This window comes from Mus musculus, chromosome 17, assembly GCF_000001635.26.
Source record: "Mus musculus strain C57BL/6J chromosome 17, GRCm38.p6 C57BL/6J".
Taxonomy (NCBI): Eukaryota; Metazoa; Chordata; class Mammalia; order Rodentia; family Muridae; genus Mus; species Mus musculus.
Window position 1 is genome coordinate 89,958,245 of NC_000083.6, and position 20,168 is coordinate 89,978,412.

Sequence of the window (20,168 nt, forward strand, 5' to 3'; positions counted from 1 at the left end):
GCCTATCTGGTTTACAAAGTGGTCCCAGGCCAGCCAATCCTACCACCAAAAAAAAAAAAAAAAAAAAGGAAAAGAAAAAATAGACAGAAAGATAGATAGATAGATAGATAGATAGATAGACAGACAGACAGACAGACAGATAGATGAATAAAATAAAACAAGTCTTAAGAAGATTGTATTGCAAATATTTGTTTGCATTTCTATAATCATGCCTGCAAAATACAAAACCTCAATTTAACCATTATAATTCTGTCCCAAAAATGAGATGAAAAACAAAGGATAGAATATTTTGTAAATATCTCCCTCCCTCTTTTATTTTTTCTCATCTGTCCAAATAATAGGTGAAAGGTTTTAATTATTCAAAATATAACACAATTTCCCATGCTCACCATTATATCATCATATGGACCCATAAGTAGAAAATAAATACCTTTGACTAAGACTTCTTTTTTCTTCTCATCCTCCTCTTCTTCCTCTTCTTCCTCTTTTAAAAATACTATTTGGGGCTGCAAAGAGAGCTCAACAGTTAAGAGCACTCTCTGCCTTTACAGCAGACCCAACTTCCATGTGCATTGCTATGAAGGCACTTCACAAGCAGCTGCAACTCCAATGGTCTGATACCCTCTTACAGCCTCTGAAGGCACTGCACACACATGCTGCACAGAGAGACATAGAAGCAACATGACAGACATAAAATATACATAGATAAATATAAGTAAAACCTATAAAGTTTATTGTTTATTACTTAGATATATTTAGAAATAAAATAAATAAACAATAAATTACTATTTGACCTACACTGATCTCTTTAAACTTCTAAACTACTCAAGATGGAAAAGTTTTTGTTGTTATTAGTACAGGCTACTTTGAAATCATCTTCCAATCTCACTATCCCCAAGGGTATATTCACAAGTAGGTGTTACCATACCTGGTTTAATCCAAGAGTTTCTATAGATATTTCAAAGACAATTCCCGAAACAAGGCTTAGAAACAGAGTCTTTGTTAAGAGGGGAAATCTTAGGACAAGAGTGAGGAATAAAAGGAACACACACACACACACACACCCACACACACACCCACACAATATGTGCAAATGAGAGGCTGGAGAGATGGCTTAGTGGTTAAGAGCACTGACGGCTCTTTCAGAGGTCCTGAGTTCAAATTCCAGCAAGCACATGGTGGCTCACAATCATCTGTAATGGGATCTGATGCTTTCCTGTGCTGTGTCTACAGCTACAGTGTACTCACATAAATAAAATAAATAAATCTTAAAAAAAAAAAAAAAGATGTGCAAGCAACAGGGAAGAGACATTTAAATCCATTATTTTTTAGGAGAATTCATCCAGACAAAAATGGAAGCATTTTTGGATAGGCTTTTCCTATATTCCTTTTCTCATGGGTTAAAGGTCAATACAAGGGCCTTAATGCCTCTGTACTTTAGGGGATTCTACTTGGCTTGTGGTGGTAACTGCTGAGAGATCAGAATTCTAATAGGTCTTTTCAATTGGATACTGGAGATGTTAAAGGTATCTTGTTGCAGATACCACATGCAGCTGGGTGAAGATGTGACTTTTGCCTCAGGATATATTAGCTTGTGGTATTAAAAAATACAACAACAATAGCAATGGCAAAGCCACCTTAGAATCATGAATACTTTTAACAAGACTTCTCCACCTGCAATGCTGGATAATGAGTCAAATGAAACTTGTTGTATTATAGAGTTAAAGTCTCATCCCTTCAGTCTCCCAAATATGCTTCCACTCTCTTTTACACATTGACTTCACTGGGAGAGGTGTCACATATCTAGTTCTTCAAAACATGGTAAAGTAGTATTCTAAAAGTCTGAGGGATGATAAAATGAAGTGGGTCCCCTGATATTGTATCTCTTTCTCAATTAATATTTATCATGTTTATCTTTTATTACAATGTTAAGTTATGATTTTTCTGGACCAGGGTTTTAGTCTTAGCTGCTTTCCTAGTTGTCTTACTATTCCTTCCTTTCCAAATGATCTAAGCTCTTGACTGTTAGATCATTACAATAGGAGGATGATGCAGCTCTATATTTTCAACATTCACATTTTTTTACCAGCAATTAAGAGACACATTTACTAATCTTTACTTCCAGATATACTCCTATTTTCTTTAACTATGATATCAACTGAGCTGATTTTGGCCATTATTTATTATGCCCATGAGGACAGTAGCTCCTTTATTTCCCTTCTGGTCTACCGGTGGAAGCCAGATGGCAATAACAGATTCTAATTAAATGGAAAAATTTTCTGTATCTGCTAACAGAAGTGTTCTATTCCATTTTGGGAGCCAGAATATCTAACTTGGCAAGACTAACTTTGCAGAGATAGAAAAATTATGAAAGAGTGATTGTGAGTTATGGTAAGAAGGCTGGATTCTTTGTCCTTCTGTTTCCTCTTGGACCTCAGGCTCTTGGAAACATAGAGTGGTGCATCAGCTGCTTGTTTGGTGAGCATACTGCCTTCTATAGGACAGTTCTTTCACTAAAAAAGGTCTTCTTGAGCTAACAGACTGAGACTTCAAAATGTCATTCTACCAGTGTCTTCTTATAGGTGAAATAAAAACAGACAACTTCACATTTTCAAGAATCTTTGTCACAATGGGTTCCTTTGTCTAAAATATTACAGTATGGGCAAGCTTGGCCATTCTGGTCTCTTAGAATAAAGGCAAATCTAAATGAGATTAGATCTAGATATAGGTGCAGATACAGATACAGATACAAATACGGATACAGATAGATACAGATACAGATACAGATAAAGATACAGATACAGATACAGATACAGATACAGATACAGATACAGATACAGATACGGATACGGATACGGATACAGATACAGATACAGATACAGATACAGATACAGATACAGATACATATACAGATACAGATACAGATACACAGACACAGACACAGATACAGATATAGATCTCCAGAAGAATTTCAAACTCCTCCCCAAGGTCCAGTGAAACCAAACATTACCCAGAGTCTGAATTATGTTATTGAGTCAGGTGACATTTGCAGGCTCAGGCTTAGAACTAGAAAATGACATGTAGACACTTAGTAGACTTTGTAACGACAAAAGCTTTATTTGCCTTGATGTGGTTTATCCTAGATAGAACCAACAACTATTCTCTGTGCATGTACAACCCAAGCATTGGTGTGGTTAAGAGGAGATAGCTGAAAACTATGGACACACACACACACACAAGCCATGCTGACCTGATTGGGCACTATCTTCTCTCCGATGAGTTAAAGCATAGGAGGCTCCCCAGAGTTTGGAATTTTGATAAGCACTTAATGCATTCCCAGTGTTCTCATTTTTCATCTAAGTCAAGTCCCTTAATTAGCACATTAGTTCATTCCTCACTGACCTGAAGTCACTGTTTATCCATCTGTTACCTGTCTTTCCACTCTAAGTGGATTTTCAAATGCCATGACTGAATACCTAGACTTGGAGAATTATTGCCTTCCCCAGTTGGCTTCAATGCTAGTTATGCTGTAAGGGAACAGTCCATTTAGAAATGAACCTGGCCTGAGTACTGCTCTTGCTCCTCCTATGAATATAAGAAATACAAAAGAATTCATCCTAGGAGGGCAGGGACATGGATGAGAAGGAATGCATCCCTGTGATCAGTGGACCTAATTGTTTTGAAGCTTAGAACATACTTGTTCCCACCAAAGTTCTTGTATTGGAAGCCTAGTGTCCATATGACAGGATTGACAGTTGATAAGACTTTAAAAGTGATACCTAGTGGTAGTTGATAGATGGCAGGGCTTTTACCATCAGAAGAGATTGAAATTATCCTCAAAGAATTCAGACAAATTTATTATTGAAAGCAATAGCAACATCAATATATATCGCCCCTCCTTTTGCTTTGAGTTCATCAGGATTGCACATACTCCCATTATTTTATGTCACCATGACAACCTCAGAGCAGAGATAATGTCACCATGCCCTCAATAATTTTCACTCCTTAAACTACTTAACCTTGTGTGTTTCATTATTGTAAAATGAATGGGCTCATGCAGTTAATATGTAATTTACTTTTTCATGTAACTTACAGTGCCTTATAGACTTGCACCAGCCAGTCTTGAATATAGCATATCCATGCTAACTTTGAGTCATTTATATTACAAAAGCTCCCGGTTTATAATGAATAGCCCAAGTTCATAGCTTCTCAGTACCAATGTTCAGGCATTCAGCCTCTACTGGGGCCTATTGAGATGAAGGAAGGGGTCATAAAAGCTCATGCCCGTAATTTCTGGACTTTGGAAACTGAGGAAAGGGAGTTTCCAGATTATTCTATATAATAAGTTTCAGGAGAGCCTGGGCAACAGAATAAGGCCTTGTGTCAGATAAAATATACAGGGAACTGTTGCTTCAATGATGAATAATCCTGTATTAACAGAAGTCTTGTTTCCATGCCCTAAAGGTCTGTACAACCTCTTTGTGGATTGGATAAGATGTGCTCCAGCAAACTGCTCGTCATCTCACAAAAGAATCCCCAGGACTCCTGGACCCAGGGAGTCCCCAGAAACAACCCTGCAACTGCCAACACACTGGAGCGAGTACCTTCTTCTTTCTGGAAAATGTACCTTTTATAGTTTTAAAGAGGTTTTCACTTTTTCCTCCAAAGACTAACTTGCCTAGTATTATCAATACAATAAAATAGACTGTATGCTTTATTCTGGAGAATGCACAGGCAAACTAATCTTCAACACAATGGACAAACACTATTTCTTCACTGATTCAAGGTAAATTCCTCAAACAAACAAAAATAAGCAAGCAAACAAACCAACTCTTCAATGTTGTAACCTTGTTGCCTTTGTGATGACTCATATCTTACTTCATCTTTGATTGGCTGTGTCACTTGGATAGTTCTTGATAAGCTATCAACTTCCTCCACAACCAAACAAGGTTTAGCGAACTTTGATATACAAAGGAAATGTTACTATAATTAGAGCCTATATCCTTATCTTATTCAACTGTTTGTTTTGTGAACAGTCCCTGTAATTTCCCTCTAGGTTGAGTAATATTTTCTAATTTTTCTGTGTCTACTACATTAGGGAAACCTCTACCTTCCTTTCCTCCAGAATAATTGTAAACCATGGATTACAGGACCAGAATGAAGAATTCTCCAGCTGCCAAGTTTCCAACTAAATATATGAGGTTCAATAAAATTGTCTTATGAAAGACCCAAAATCCTCCCTGGACCAAATGTAAAGGAGCTTGGTAAAATTCCATTTATTCTTTGGCCTCTGTAAACTCCAACTGTACTCAGAAAATGATAGTGGTGGATCTGGTTCACTGGTACTTTTATACTAGCCACACATCTTGGAAAAGGAAGCACATCTACCCTAGAAGTTGTGTGAAATCAGTTTTGTGACCATAATAATGTTATACAGTTAATAATGCTCTGTGTATTTCCTCAAGAGCCCTTGTATTTGTTTGCAAACAATAAGCTGTCTCATTGAACTACATATCCGCAACCAGAGATGAAACATAATTTCCCATTCCAATATTTGATATCAATTTATATCACAGCCAGATTTCTCCTTTTTCCTTTCCTTTCTTCTCCTTTTCCTTTCCTTTCCTTTCCTTTCCTTTCCTTTCCTTTCCTTTCCTTTCCTTTCCTTTCCTTTCCTTTCCTTTCCTTCCCTTTCCCTTTCCCTTTCCCTTTCCCTTTCCCTTTCCCTTCCTCTCCTCTCCTCTCCTTTCTTTTTCTTTCTTTCTTTCTTTCTTTCTTTCTTTCTTTCTTTCTTTCTTTCTTTCTTTCTTTCTTTCTTTCTTTCTTTCTTTCTTTTTCTTACCATAACAACTAGACTGCAGACAGCTATCCAGCTACATCAGCTTTAAAAGAAATACATATAGATGGGTTGTTGTGGGTGAAATATCTTCAGTGCAGCACTGGCTGCGCTGCCCATTTCAGAAGTGTCATCTCTAGTGGAATCCCATTCTCCTCAAAGGATGCATGAAATCACAGGTAGTTCCAGACCTTCTTTAGACTGTGATGTCTGTTCTCTGTACAAAAACCATATAATTTAGTTAGTAATGTAGACACAGTAAGATATTAAGTGAAATAATAACTGAATAAAAGAACTAAACTAATACACTGAAGTTGTGTGTGTGTGTGTGTGTGTGTGTGTGTGTGTGCATGTGTGTGTGTGTGTGTGTGTGTGTGTGTGTTCTCTTTCTGTCAAACAGCTTACTGCCCCATGGATACCCTTCTTTCCATGATGTATGATAAGGCAATATCTACATGATTTCATAAAGTGAGGTGAATGAAATCAGCATCAGGTTACTATGTAGAGTCACTAGGGACAACCACGTTGATACTATGACAGTTAACCAGGTAGACAAAGTAGTTAATACGTGACTATCAGTCATAGCATATCCAGAGATGAGACAGTACGCAAAGAAGTGGTTGATGCTGTTTGCATCTTTGTACAGGGATGAGGTAAGATTTCATCTCATTTTCCAGAATGGCAGAAAATGTATAACTTATGAATTGTTTATTTCTGGTATTTTCTGTCTAGTATTTTCAGATCACAGTTGACTCTGAGCTGTGCTTTATACCTACACACTGCCACCTGCCTATGCCATTTCCAAAGTGTTGCCCTCCTCATTGATACCTAAACTCCAGTTTTATAGTGACACTTTGTGAGATACAGCCCCTCTTAAAATATATTCTTTGTCAATACAACACAGGCAGTGTCTTTGGACCCTCCCTGAAAACCTAGGTAAATAATAATTTTCCAGTTATATTTACTCTGCAAATTTATTTTCAGCTTGCCAATTCCATGTTGGAACTTATACCTCATTTACAAAAGGTCACTTTTATAGATAATCTTTAACAGCAACAACAAAATCAGAGGAAATATAACCAGGTTTATGAACACTGTCAGAGTGTGAATAGCCCTGAGACAATTACATATACTCTAGCCTTGTGTTTTCTTTCTCTAGATCAACAAACCCAAAATTCTATCTGTACTTTAGTCTCCAAAACACCCCTGTACTAAATTCCATGGTTCTTTTGATGGGCACATTCTTTATTCATAGGGCAATATTTCTTGCTACCCTGGAAGGAAAATGGGCAGGTAGAGACAAGTATTCATGAAAACAAGTCTCACCTTGCTTCAGAAAAACACTCCCTGGTATTCAAATACAGGGACACTTGTCAATTAGCAAGAAAAAGCCTGGTATTTCTTACCAACTATGAGCTCAATGAAAGTTGATGTTTAAAATTCTTTAGTTCACAAATTAATCAATCTGCTTTGTGTTTCAAAGTTCTACTACTTATGAATATATATTTGCAGTTTGGTTACTATAATGATCAAACCGCTTATCTTCTTTGAAGTATAAGCCATTTGTTTATTAAAAAGACACAAAGACATGCAATAAGGCCTCCACCTTTCAAATCATGCTGTCAACATAAGCCATTCAAACTATAATCAATTACTTGTCACTGTCCTCACATTGAGTTGGTATATTAACCTCTTAATCTCCCTATAATCTATCTTCTATACATAACTCAACTCAATTAGCAATAGGTGGAAATTTTAACAATCTCACAAACCTAGATTTTAATAATCTTTTAGTCTAGGGGTAAGCAAATTTAAGACCTCCATCCTTTTCTTCTTTTCAGATATAGATGCCATGTACATTAGCTCCAGCTTTCTAGAAAACATAATCGGAAATGGAGGTATCACATGAATCCTTTGTTGAAAATAATCACAGGGGATTGGAGATATCGATAAAGAAAGTAAAGGAAACACATAGGAGTGTATTAATCATACTATATTAGTAAGAGCCTACAACAACAACAACAACAACAACAAAACAATCATTCCCCTAATCCTTCATTTTATCTTCACTATATGCTTCTAACTACCCACTGTGTCCTGTCATCTTGGTTGGAATTTAGGGAAATCTTCTGGAACATGGTGGCTATGCTGAGCAACAATGAATACAGTTGGTTGACTGGACTGCAGAGGGTATTGAAGAGGCCTTCCTGAAAGTCCTGGCAAAAGAAACCCAGAGATATTTGAAGCTATATTAAAACTGGAGGTGGTAGCCAGCCTTTATAGTGATTGTCTCTTAACACATTGGAGCTACTCAGTTGGGAAAATGATCATCAGAGTTGATAGGAAAGGCTGATGAAGCTACATGACTCTGAGAAAATCTATAAGGTAAGACAGTGAAGGAGCATGTTCACTCAATGGTGCCAGCCAATGCCTAAGAGAATGCTTCCTCGAGCAGATGATGTGGAAATGCTAGAGATGAGAGTTTATACTCACAACTTAGATATACACAACAGAGTTCTAAGTCACTCATGACCTGGACTCAATGCAACAGTATTAAACAAACCAACTACTGTTGAAACCTGCCAAAGCAAAATGTAGAGTTTTATTAACACCTTCAGTACATACAGCATCTTCAAAACAAATGATCAGGGTGCAAGCAGTTTTCTATGAGGATTTTCTGGAGTCAATTAGGGGATGTTAGTGGTTTACTAAAAATGTATTTACAAGTTTATTCTTTCATTCCTGAAAATTACACATTTTGTCTTTTGAGGTTCTAAGATCTCATAAGAAAGTAATTATTTTTGTTGAAACACCCATTTTCTGAGAACAGGTGTCCATCTTTCCCCTAAAAAGTATGAACAGAGAAAATATTTTCTTTCATTATGATCTTATCACTAATAGCAATAACGTATGTCTAGATTCTATTTGAAATAAATTTGACAAGAGAGATCAGTTTTCATAGCTAAAAATAGCAGTGACAGTAAAGCTGGTTTTTCAACCACCTTGAGGAGTATGAAGTATATTGACACTGTTTATTAAGTACAGTATATGGACAGTTGGCATTTCAGTGCTTATTATGTGCTTAGTAAAGGACAAGGAATCGTATGAACACTTTAGGCAAAGAAAGAAGGAAAAATGAGACACAAGTACAGGATGTGAGAAAGTGGCATAACAGTGGTTGTCGGGGTTGCAGTTGGGCCAGCCCCGAGAGTGTCAGTTCCAGAGGGTTGGCTCCACCTCTTGTACCCATTCGCTGCTGTGGGGTTGCAGGAGATTGGTCTTCTGGTCCTCCCAAACCCTCACCATCTCTGGCAGGTTGGAGAGCTGTCCTGACCCTTCACCTGAACATCACAGTAGAGCTGACTGTAGTAGCAGGGACATAAGTGAGTTGATCCTCCAAGCATGCATGCCATTTGTCTGCCAAGATGGTATGGAAGGGGAAAGATGACCTCCTATTCCCTTTTACCTCTTGCCACCTGCAGCAGATGTAAAGACCTGTCCCCGGCCTTTGCCTGCTACAACACTAAGGAGAGTGGGTCTTGACCCCCTCCTGGGCAGCCGGCCCTGGTGGCATGGATATGGGTGAGCCATTCCTGAAGCCCAAAGAGTGGGAAAGTTGTCCCTGTCTGGCTGTGACATTTTATGAGCTAGCTGAGGCAGTACTTAAGAGCTTTTCTGGAGGTGTTGGTGTGGGAGAGTTGTAGGCTGACCACATTAGCTACCACCCAGACCAACATCCAAGGCTTTAATTTGGCTAAGCCAACATCTACCCCATCTATGCACTGCTGGAGTATGTGAAGGGGCCATCCCTGTAGATCCAAAGCTACATAATCTCCATGACATAGGGCAACAACAGGATATCTAAGAGGAATCCCTGTGAGGATCTTGCACAGTCTAGTAGAAACCAGAGGCCTTAAATCAGAGCAATGACTCATGCAGTGAATTGTGGCCCTTTATAGCTGCCAAAAGATTGCTTTTTTCTTCTGGGCAGGAGGGTGCAAGGGTGGAGGGAGGATATAAAGGGATGTGCAGTGGTATTGGGATGCATAATGTGAAATTCACAAAGTATCAATAAAAAGTTAACAAAATAGGATAAGATAATGTAGTCATATAACCAGAAAGATGGCTTTGCACCTAGGGCACTTGCTGCTAATCCTGATGACCTCAATTCAATCCCCAGAACCCACGTGATGGAATGGGGGAGATGACACCTAGAAGTTGTCCTCTGGCCTTCATATGCATGACATATGGATGTATGCTAACCCTCCCAAAGTAAGTAAATAACTAAATAAAATGCATGTAAACAGAAGCAATGCATTCTCATTTCTGCAATTAAAAGGCACAAATAGACTTTAAAATAGACAGCAGCATGTTTATTATTCAATAACTCAATGTAACATCAAAAAATCACTACTATTTTTTGGAAAATGTCTTCAGAACTGTAATATATATTTTAAGACACGTCCTTGTAATGCTGTAAATGACATTTACTGAGGTAATGTATATAAATGAGGCTGTGGCAAGACATTTCTATGCATGTGCATGTGCACTGAATTATCTGCACCTGGACACTCACACACATGCACACCCATGCCCCTTCATACTCATGCAACTTCACACCCACACTCCTGCACACTTACACACCTGAATACTTCTTCACAGACTTGATAATAATATGAAGAGTTAGTTTTTTAGAAATGATTTGCACAAGCCTCTGTTTCTGGTCCTCGTGTTTGGTAAATTTTCTGGTTGCCCACTGTTTGTCGACAGCACTACTATACTCCCGTTTCTAATTTCTATTTTTTAACACTTTTATTTTAACATTATGACCTTAACAGTGTTTGTTGGAGTAGTTCTCATGTGCAGTATTAAGGTTCCTGTTGCTGCTTCTATTCCATAGCTAATTGGGTTCCCTCAAAACTGTTTGAACAGAGAGGTTCTGCACGTAGCTTCTGGAAACCTGCTCCCAGTTAATTCTGATTGGTAAATATGCCACCAGCCAATATCTGGGGAGGAGAGAGATAGGTGGGGATCTTAATTTTCTGGGCTTGGGATCACAAGGAGGGAGAAGGAAGGAGAGACACCATGCCTGGGGAGTGTGCAGAAGAGAGAAGCAGAGGTGCTATGTAAAGGGGCCAAGAGAACACGGCCAAGAAGGCTGCTCAGTTGGATCAAGAGCAGCATAGATGGAACATGGAAGTTAATAAGTAGTAACTTGGAATTATTGGTGGGAGGTAGACTCTACCAGCATGGAGGTGAGGCTGTTGCCCAGCTTTGTGTGTGCCATTCAGGAGCCTAGACCACTGTGGATTTTAGCAACCCAGCACCAGGGATTTATTAAATAAAATAATACTACAGGATCCTATTGAGGAAAAAAATTTGCTGAATTCTTTTTGTGCTCAACAAACTTCCCTCCAGTGCCCAAGAGAAGCAATGAACACATCAGTCTCTAAATTGGTGGTTCTCAACCTTCCTAATCCTGTAACCATTTAATATAGTTCCTCATGTCTTAGTGACACCCAATCATAAAATCATTTTTGTTGCTACTTCATAACCATAATTTTCCTACTGCTACAAATCATAATGTAAAGATCTGTGTTTAAACATCTGTATTGTCTTAGGTGAACTCTCTGTGAAAAGTCCATTCAACCCCCAAGAGGGTCATGACATACAGACTGACAACCACTGGTCTAAAAGATGATGTCAGTATGTGGACTACAAGTATAGTTTTTGCATAAGCTTAGAAATTATAGGGTCAGCTGTGACCCTATAATCTTCTGTGACTTCCCCTCAGGGCAACTGATCATGTCAGTAGGAACGTTATTTAAGGCTACTTTTTCAGCTGTATTAAGGATCTCATTCAGTACAGCTTGGTGTGACACTTTAGCTTAAAACTAGGTCTGACATGTGCTCTTTTTGTTCTAACTCATTGCTACATGGGTAACTCTCTTCTGGAGTGTGATAAAAAACATCAACTTTCTAATAACTTTCCTAGCTATCTGGAAACTTTTTGTCTTAGGATCCCCGCCTTGAGGGATAAGGAACTGCGGGATGTTCTCTTCTCTGTCTGAGGTCCTCCTTGTCTCCTAGCACTTTGGCTTGTGCACACAGGGGCATCAAAGCAGAACTTGTTCACTTGTCACCCAGCTTGATGGTTCTTAGTCTGCATGAAAATCCACATCAGATGCTACACTACAGTTCTGGAACTAGCACATCTATGAGTACTACTCAGTCTAAGAATTATTTCACTTTGCTCTGCAGAATTGATGAAATCATCTGAGTATTTCTGAACACTGATTATAAAAGTTAAAGCTTTCGAATTAACAGCGGGATCCAAATATTCATCACTGTGCCTCCAAGGGGAAAGCCATGACCACTGCTGCCTCTCCACAGCTTCAGTCAGTGATGTAAGACCACAGCCACTCAAATGAAAGCATTCTTAACATTCAGTTAAACTAACCTCCTTTGCTGTGTTCTGCAGTTGTATGCCATACTACAGTTTGCTTTTTAGTAGGTCAATTATGTTCTTGTCCATTGTGTTTGGTATTTTCTAAAATAACTGTCTTAGTCAGGGTTTCTATTCCTGCATAAACATCATGACCAAGAAGCAAGTTGGGGAGGAAAGGGTTTATTCGGCTTACACTTCCATACTGCTGTTCATCACCAAGGAAGTCAGGACTGGAACTCAAGCAGGTCAGGAAGCAGGAGCTGATGCAGAGGCCATGGAGGGATGTTCTTTACTGGCTTGCCTCACCTGGCTTGCTCAGCCTGCTTTCTTATAGAACCAAGACTACCAACCCAGAGATGGTCCCACCCACAAGGGGCCTTTCCCCCTTGATCACTAATTGAGAAAATGCCTTACAGCTGGATCTCATGGAGGCATTTCCTCAACTGAAGCTCCTTTCTCTGTGATAACTCCAGCTGTGTTACGTTGACACAAAACTAACCAGTACAATAACTCAAGGCCTTTCTTAGTCTCTGCTTGAGAAGGCTTGTCAGGCATTTATATTTACAATATCTTTCAGATTCTTATCCATTCTGTTATCAAAATTCTTTTTCATGTCATATCATTTAGCAACCAGTGAGCTCTTTTTTTCATAGTTGGTATCTCTGGATATGGGGTCCTAGGTTTATTTTTATCACTTTGTGTATTCCCTGTCTTTCTGCTCCTCCTTTCCTTCTCTGTTCCTCCACCTTTTCTCTTTCCCTTCTTCCTCTCTTCTCCCTTTCTTACTAGAACAGCACATACTTGCCTTAAAACTTGAACTTTCAAGCTTTCTATCCTTGCCTCCAGAATACTGAGATTATAGGCATACTGAAATTTTCTATGTGGACCTGGCTGTCCTTGAACACACTGCTTCTTCCTCACAAGTGCTGGGAATAAATGTGTGCACTACCACACCTGGACTGAATTTATCCTTCATGACATTTATAATTCCTATTTCTATGTTGTTTCAGAATATTTGTGTATTTTTCTTAATGTTAAATTTTATGCCAAATTTGATTGTTTTCTAACTGAAGGACAACAGTAATAATATTAGTTCTAAATTATCTTTAGATTAATATTTAAGTGATAACCATTCTTTTCTATAGATACCAAAAGTTCTTGAATACTTCTGATTATATTAACTAGAGGGAAATTTGCTTGGACCTTAAGTTGCTATTGTGACATCAGTTTCCTTTGATCTTAAGTTTTTAACTTGTTTGCTTGACTCTCTTCAATCTGAGGCTTTTCTTGGAATTTTATAATCTCAGTTTCCCACTCTAAATGAAGAATGACTAAACCAAAGGCAGACAGACCAGCACACAGAAGTCCCAGACATTTCCCTTAATTTCTCAAAAACAAAACAAACAGATAGACAGATACTCTCTCCCATACCAGTGAATAAATTCCTGACAGTCCTCCTTTCTAAGGGACATTGCTGGATGGTACTAAAACTGTTTAGCAGTCTTACTGAGAGAATGCCTGCATTACCTGCTCATAAACATATATAATTCTTTTGCTTTTTCTATTTCTTTTTCATTGTCCTGCAAACTTTCTTTTTTTTTCTTTTTTTTTAATTAGGTATTTTCCTCGTATACATTTCCAATGCTATCCCAAAAGTCCCCCATACCCACCCCCCCAATCCCCTACCCACCCACTCCCCCTTTTTGGCTCTGGCGTTCCCCTGTACTGGGGCATATAAAGTTTGCAAGTCCAAAGGGCCTCTCTTTCCAGTGATGGCTGACTAGGCCATCTTTTGATACATATGCAGCTAGAGAGAAAGAGCTCATATCAGAGATGTCTTCTGATTCCCCAAACATGCACTGTGACATTCATGTGCCCACATTCACACCAAACACAGAAAGACACACACACAGACACAGACACACACACTAATATTTTAAAGTTATTAGTTACTTGATAAACAGATTGGTGAATTAATCAACCATTTCTTTCAAAAAGAATGGCAGCAGACCACAATAGATAAAACACGGATAGTGAAAATTATTTTATTTCTAGTGATAGACAACATTCTAGTTAATATCTAGTCAGTATAACCTTGCTGAAGTTCTTGCCTGCTTTAAAGAAAACAAATCTGTCGGAGAAGAAATTGTTTCAGATATGTTCACTGCTGCCTGCTGTGAGCTCAGTACCCAGCATTTTAAACCTAATCATAAAAAGTATCCACTTTTTATATCCAGTGTAGCTGGGAATTAATGTTATCACTTTGATTTTCTATTAAAATTCCATGATTTCTTATTAATGTCAAAATATGTTCCTTTATATTTCAGTGAATGTCACTAATTTTCAAGGAAATTGATACGGAGTTTTGCAGGACAGTGTAGAGAAGGTACGTTACCCTGTATGTTGGCTTACATGTACAATTTCTATCCCACTTGCTTTTGAGAGGCCAATCATCGGTAATTTAGCAGAGATTGTAGTATTGGAGCTTTTCGCAGATTCCATTTCAAAGATTACCTTTGAGAGTGTTTGTCTACTTGATAAAAAGAATAAAAAGGAGAAGAAAAGAAAAAAGACATTTCCTGTCTTTTCTTAAATTCAAATGGGCAGATGATCTTGATTGATTGCCCTCCTCACTGGCTCCTGATAGGTGTCAGTCAAGGGTCTCAAGACGATGTTGCTAAAAGGAAGCAGATACGACTGTTTGAGCTTTGAGTACCAACTAACTATCTTGTCCAAGCCTCTAGTTAATGTAATCATAAATGGATCTCCATGGACCTGCCAGTTAATTTCTGGCTTATGCTTGGTGACAATACAGTGTGTTCAAAAATCAAATGTTCCCTTGAAATGTCCATGTGGCTTTGTTTATATGGAGTAAGTGGGCACAATTCCTACCTTTTCATACTCCCCTCTCCTGCCCCCTTCTCTCTCTTCTTCCTTCCCTCCTCTCTCTCTCTCTCTCTCTCTCTCTCTCTCTCTCTCTTTCTCTCCGATCCTCACACCCTTCTTCAGTTTAATTTTCATGTAATTTTTATGTGAAATAAGTCACCTTGCATTGCAAATGAACCAAGCACAGCGCCTGGTTAGTGTACTGTGAGAGACTTGGTGGACGCTTTGGCCACAATCCTTTTATCTTCTTACTGCTCTTCATGATAAGCCTCCCTTCTCTTCTACTACTATTTATTGCCACTGTGACTAGTTAGACTGTGGCTCTCCATTCACAATAAGGAGCCCTTCCTGGATAATCACATATCCAACCTCTTTCTCTTCCCATACAGGATGGGGCAATGCATGTGAAAAGACAAATAAATATATGGCTTGAAATAAACGTGCAGATAAAATAACCCTCACACTCTGGAATGCTCCTGCAGCTAGCGATGTCCACATGACCCAGTTTAGCTAATTAAATCCAAGTTGCTACCTTCTAAATCTAGTGTGCTGTGGCACTTTTCAAAGCAGTGAGGGACCCCCTTTGTCTCTATGTCCCTAGTTTACCTACCCAGAACAGAAGGACAATGCTAAGAAGTTTGTCAGCAACCATGAGAATGAGAGCAAATGCTGAGTCAGGAGGAACTGTCTCAGCCCTAAGATGCTGAACAGGAGAAGAGCCAGGGCCTAGGTATTTATGACACTGAAGAGCAGAGTTTTTGAAGGTTGGCAGTATATTCCTCCCTGAAGCCAACAGCAAGGTAAACACATCAAGGCCAGCATGCTAGATATGCATCCTACCTACCTGACTTCTTTGCACTAAGGGGGTTTTGCTTTTGTTGGTCCCCTGCTCTTTAGCATCCACAAAAAGGTCTTCCTGCATAAGGCATCCTGTTTTCTTGGGACCACTAAGTTCCCTAAGTTGAAGGAACAGTTTTGAGCCATCAGAGCAATCTTGTCCCTTCAAGGCATCCAGTTTAACTAGTGTAGCAGAGAATTAAAGCACATCTTCACCATGCCTTAACAGGGCTGACAATCTCACCCACAGAGCCCTTTCATGTGGGAAACATCTATCTGAGTCGCCTTCTGGATGAGGCGAGGAACTTCTGAACAAGTGTCAAAACTTTCCACAAGAGGCTTAGTCTGTCCAAAGGACAAACAACAGACGCTCCAAATGCCAGTCTCTCCTTTTAATTAGAAGCACATGATGGTAGCCACTTCTCTAGAACTGGCACCCTTCCTTTGCCTGATGACTCTCTTTTTTACAGGAAAAGGGGTGTTTGTTTTGTTTCTCTCCACTGCGAGATAGGCTTCCTTCTACCTCTATACTGACTAACAAGATAAAATCATGTGTACTTACATAATACCCCAATCCATTAATGTCAGGCTGCTCATCTGATAGAACTTTGCTATTCCCCTTTGATGTAAAAGTAGTCATTAATTGTTTTTTAAAAAATGGGACTGGTTACCATCATATTAAAAATAATTCGTTCCGGGGCCCGAAAAGATGCCTGGGAGGTTAAATGCACTGCTTACTATTCCAGAGAAACTGAGTTTGATTCCCAGCTTCTATATAGTAGCTCATAATAATCTTTAACTCTAGATCTAGGGCATCCAATGTCTTCTTCTGGTCTCTGAGGGACTAATCACACAAGTGGTATTCAGATACTCATGTAGGCAAAACACTCACACACATAAAAAAAGATGTTTTTAGAAATAATTATTCTCATTAATCAAAATGTTGTATTTAATAGGAAAGAGGTCTCTGTGATCTTCTCACCAGAGTAAATCTTTTCAGAGATGGGTCCAGGAACCAAACTAAGTGAGCCCTTGGATTTTCTTAACACTGTAGGGTTTGGTTTTTATTTTAATTACTGTTATTGTATTCTGTGATGCACATGTGGATTTGAGGTAGGAGGAATGTGTGCATATGTGCAGGCTGGAGAACAAATTTTAGTATTCAGTCTTCCTTTTTACAGCAGGATCCTACTTTGCTCAGGGTTCTCTAAAATCATAGAACTTATGGAATAAGTCTCTTCACAGTATATATGAATATTAATATATTGTATATTTGTATGTAATACTGTTACATGTATATTTAATATATATTGTATATTTAGTATATATATATAGTATATATATATTTACATATGTCAACATATATGCATATACTATAATTATTTTTTTCAAATAGAGCCACTCTCTAAAGACTAAGTATTCAAATCTAATAGGGCCATTCTTATTCAAACCACCATAGATAGTCATAGCCAAATGGAGCCAAAACGTACAAGCAAAATAAAATGCTTCCATGTTGTACAGGGAATGACTTCATTTTGAGACTCTTGAACAGTCTAGGGAAGTCTTAGTGAATACGGGCAAAGGGAGTCATAGGCATATACGCGAGTATATATAATTTTATTGGAGTGACTTACATGCTGCGGTACAACTCATCCAGAAATGATCCCCTGCGAATGGAAAGTCCAAGCATCTAGTAGTTGTTCAGTCACATGTGTCTGGAGTCTCAGCTGATCTTATGTAGAAGCTGGAATCTTGAAGTATTAGGATCCAGTGCCAGTGAAGAAGCAGCTATGCTGGCAGAGTGGAGGTAATCAGGTGAGGAATGAATGAGCCCTTCTTCTTCCACTGTTCTTATATAGGATTCCAGCTGAAGGTGTGGTCCAGATTAAAGATGTGCCTCAAGATCTGGATGGGAAGCAAGTGTCCTCTCACCTCAGATCAAAACCCTATGTCTTCCATTCTCAAATCCTGGATCAAAGATATGTAGCCCTCCAGCCTCAAGATCATGACCACAGGTGTGTCCTCCATTCTGAACTGTAGCTCAGTCCAGATACAGTCAAGTTGACGAGTAAAGAATACCATCACAGACCCAGAGATCAGACACAGGTATTCAAATCCCTTAGCAAATGCAATTGCCCTATGAGCTGTCTCACTGGACCCTGAGAATGTAGTTTTAGCAGACAGCGTGCGTAATGTAGGCATCTGGCGCCTAAAAGATGGCACCGTAAACAACGCCACTGCGCAGGCGCTAGCCCGAATCTGGCGCCAACCCCTCCAGAGCAGGTACATACAAATTAAAGTGCGGGCAGACTGACCAATCCCAGGAGGACACATAGCTCTCCCCAGTGCTGGGGTGTATATAAGCAGTCCTCCCTGGGTTCCCGGAGTTCCCATAGCATCGAGGTGTTCCTGAAATAAAAAGGCTGTTGAGAAGAATCCAACCGTGTTGAGTTTTTTCTTGCTGGACGAGGTGAGCGCAACAGTGTAAGGAATATTTATGTCTGGTCTTGTTATATATTTTAAATACGAAAATCTTTCCAATTATGATGCAATAATAGGAGGTGAAGTTTAGCTGCAGTTTGCCTCAGTTTATTAACATTTCTTCACATTAAAGTAGCTACCTTAAATAAGATGAAGAGGCCTTATGAAAATAAGAAATGGTGGGGTATGCCAGTGCCTAAGAGATAGAGCTGTGAACAATTAATATACATTTACAAATTTATCTAGCTATTCATTGAGATAGCTGTCCTGGCAACCTTGTCAGTCAATGATTTCTTTCATTTAATCTACACCATTAGATTTGTGTGCAGTATTCTGTTATATTTCCTTATTTCCATTGCTTTTAAGAATCATCTCCTGCCTATAAAGTCCTTTCTCTTTACTCTGTAAGACTTCACTACCTGTTGATGGTTCTCAGTCAGTCTGAGGTCAGAATATACGGAAGGATTTTCTTTTGTTTGAGCTCTTTGGTTTCATTTTGACATGACTATCTGTGGTAGTTTGAATAAGAATGGTCCCAGAAGCTCATAGATTTGACTACTTTATCCTTACAGAGTGGCACTATTTGAAAAGATTAGGAAATGTGGCTATATTGGGAAATGTGGGTCACTGAAGTTTCAAAAGCTCAAGTCAAACCCAGAGTCACTTTCTTTTCTGATGCCTGTGGATCCATATGTAGAATTCTCAACTGCTTCCCCAGGTCAGCCAGTATGTTGCTAAGTTCTTTACCATGATGAAAGCAGACTAAACATCTGAAACTATAAGGAAACCCCAAATAAAGACTTTCTTTTTTAATAAGAGTTGCTGTGGTCTTGGTGTCTCTTCATCACAATAGAACAGTGACTAAGACACTATCACACTTATTTCTTCAGAGATTTTTCATTCTCTCCCTTCTAGCACTGCTTCTAAATATGTCTTGCTTGTTTATTTCTCAAATGGACCTCCATTCTGATTTTGCAAACCTATTTCTACCACTTCTTCAAACTACTGTTATTCATCTCAGTCTATTGGATGTATCTCCAACATATCCAATAATATCCTTATGAAAAAATCCTTATAATAGAAGTCTTGATCCTTTCTGCTCCGAGTCCAACTTGTGTTTGCTTTCCATTTCTACGTGAGATCACTTGAATTGTGCCCCATGACCTCCATTCACAGTTTCCTTTCTCTTCTCATCTCTTTAACTTTTTTGGTGCTTTGCAGAAAAAAATAAATAAATAAAAAATAAAAAAAATCCACAGTTCAGTCTCTGTATTCTTCCTCTTCGCTGCTCTTTTTTGGTTGAGGAGAACAACTGCTTTTGAGTTTACACAGTATTCCATGGTTTGGAATCAGAGTTGGGGATAGGAGTTTTACAGTGTAGCAGATTAAAATATATCACAATTTCACATAATCCTAGAAGGCTTTTTTCTCTCTTCTTATACTGAAAACAATAATACTTATGTCATACACATGAAATTCTCAGAAGAAAAAAAGCTAAACTAACAAAAATCATAAACTATAGTTATTTATAGATAAATTTTATATAACTTTTATTAATTTTATTTTGATAATTTTTTGCATCTACATAATCTATCCTGGTTTATTTATCTTCATTTTCTCCGTAGGGTATCAGTCTCAAGGCTTCCTGTGTGCTAGGCAAGTCTACGCCTTGCCTTCCAC

General features: G+C 38.6%; 1 long non-coding RNA gene across 1 annotated transcript; it reads right to left on the reverse strand.

Moving 5' to 3' along the window:
* Nucleotides 1-507: 507 nt before the first annotated feature.
* Gm41653 lies at nt 508-18,388 on the reverse strand. Its single transcript, XR_877115.1, has 3 exons — nt 17,642-18,388; nt 5,843-6,053; nt 508-656 (listed from the first exon to the last, which is right to left on the reverse strand). It is a non-coding gene; the product is annotated as a predicted gene, 41653 (long non-coding RNA).
* Nucleotides 18,389-20,168: the final 1,780 nt, after the last annotated feature.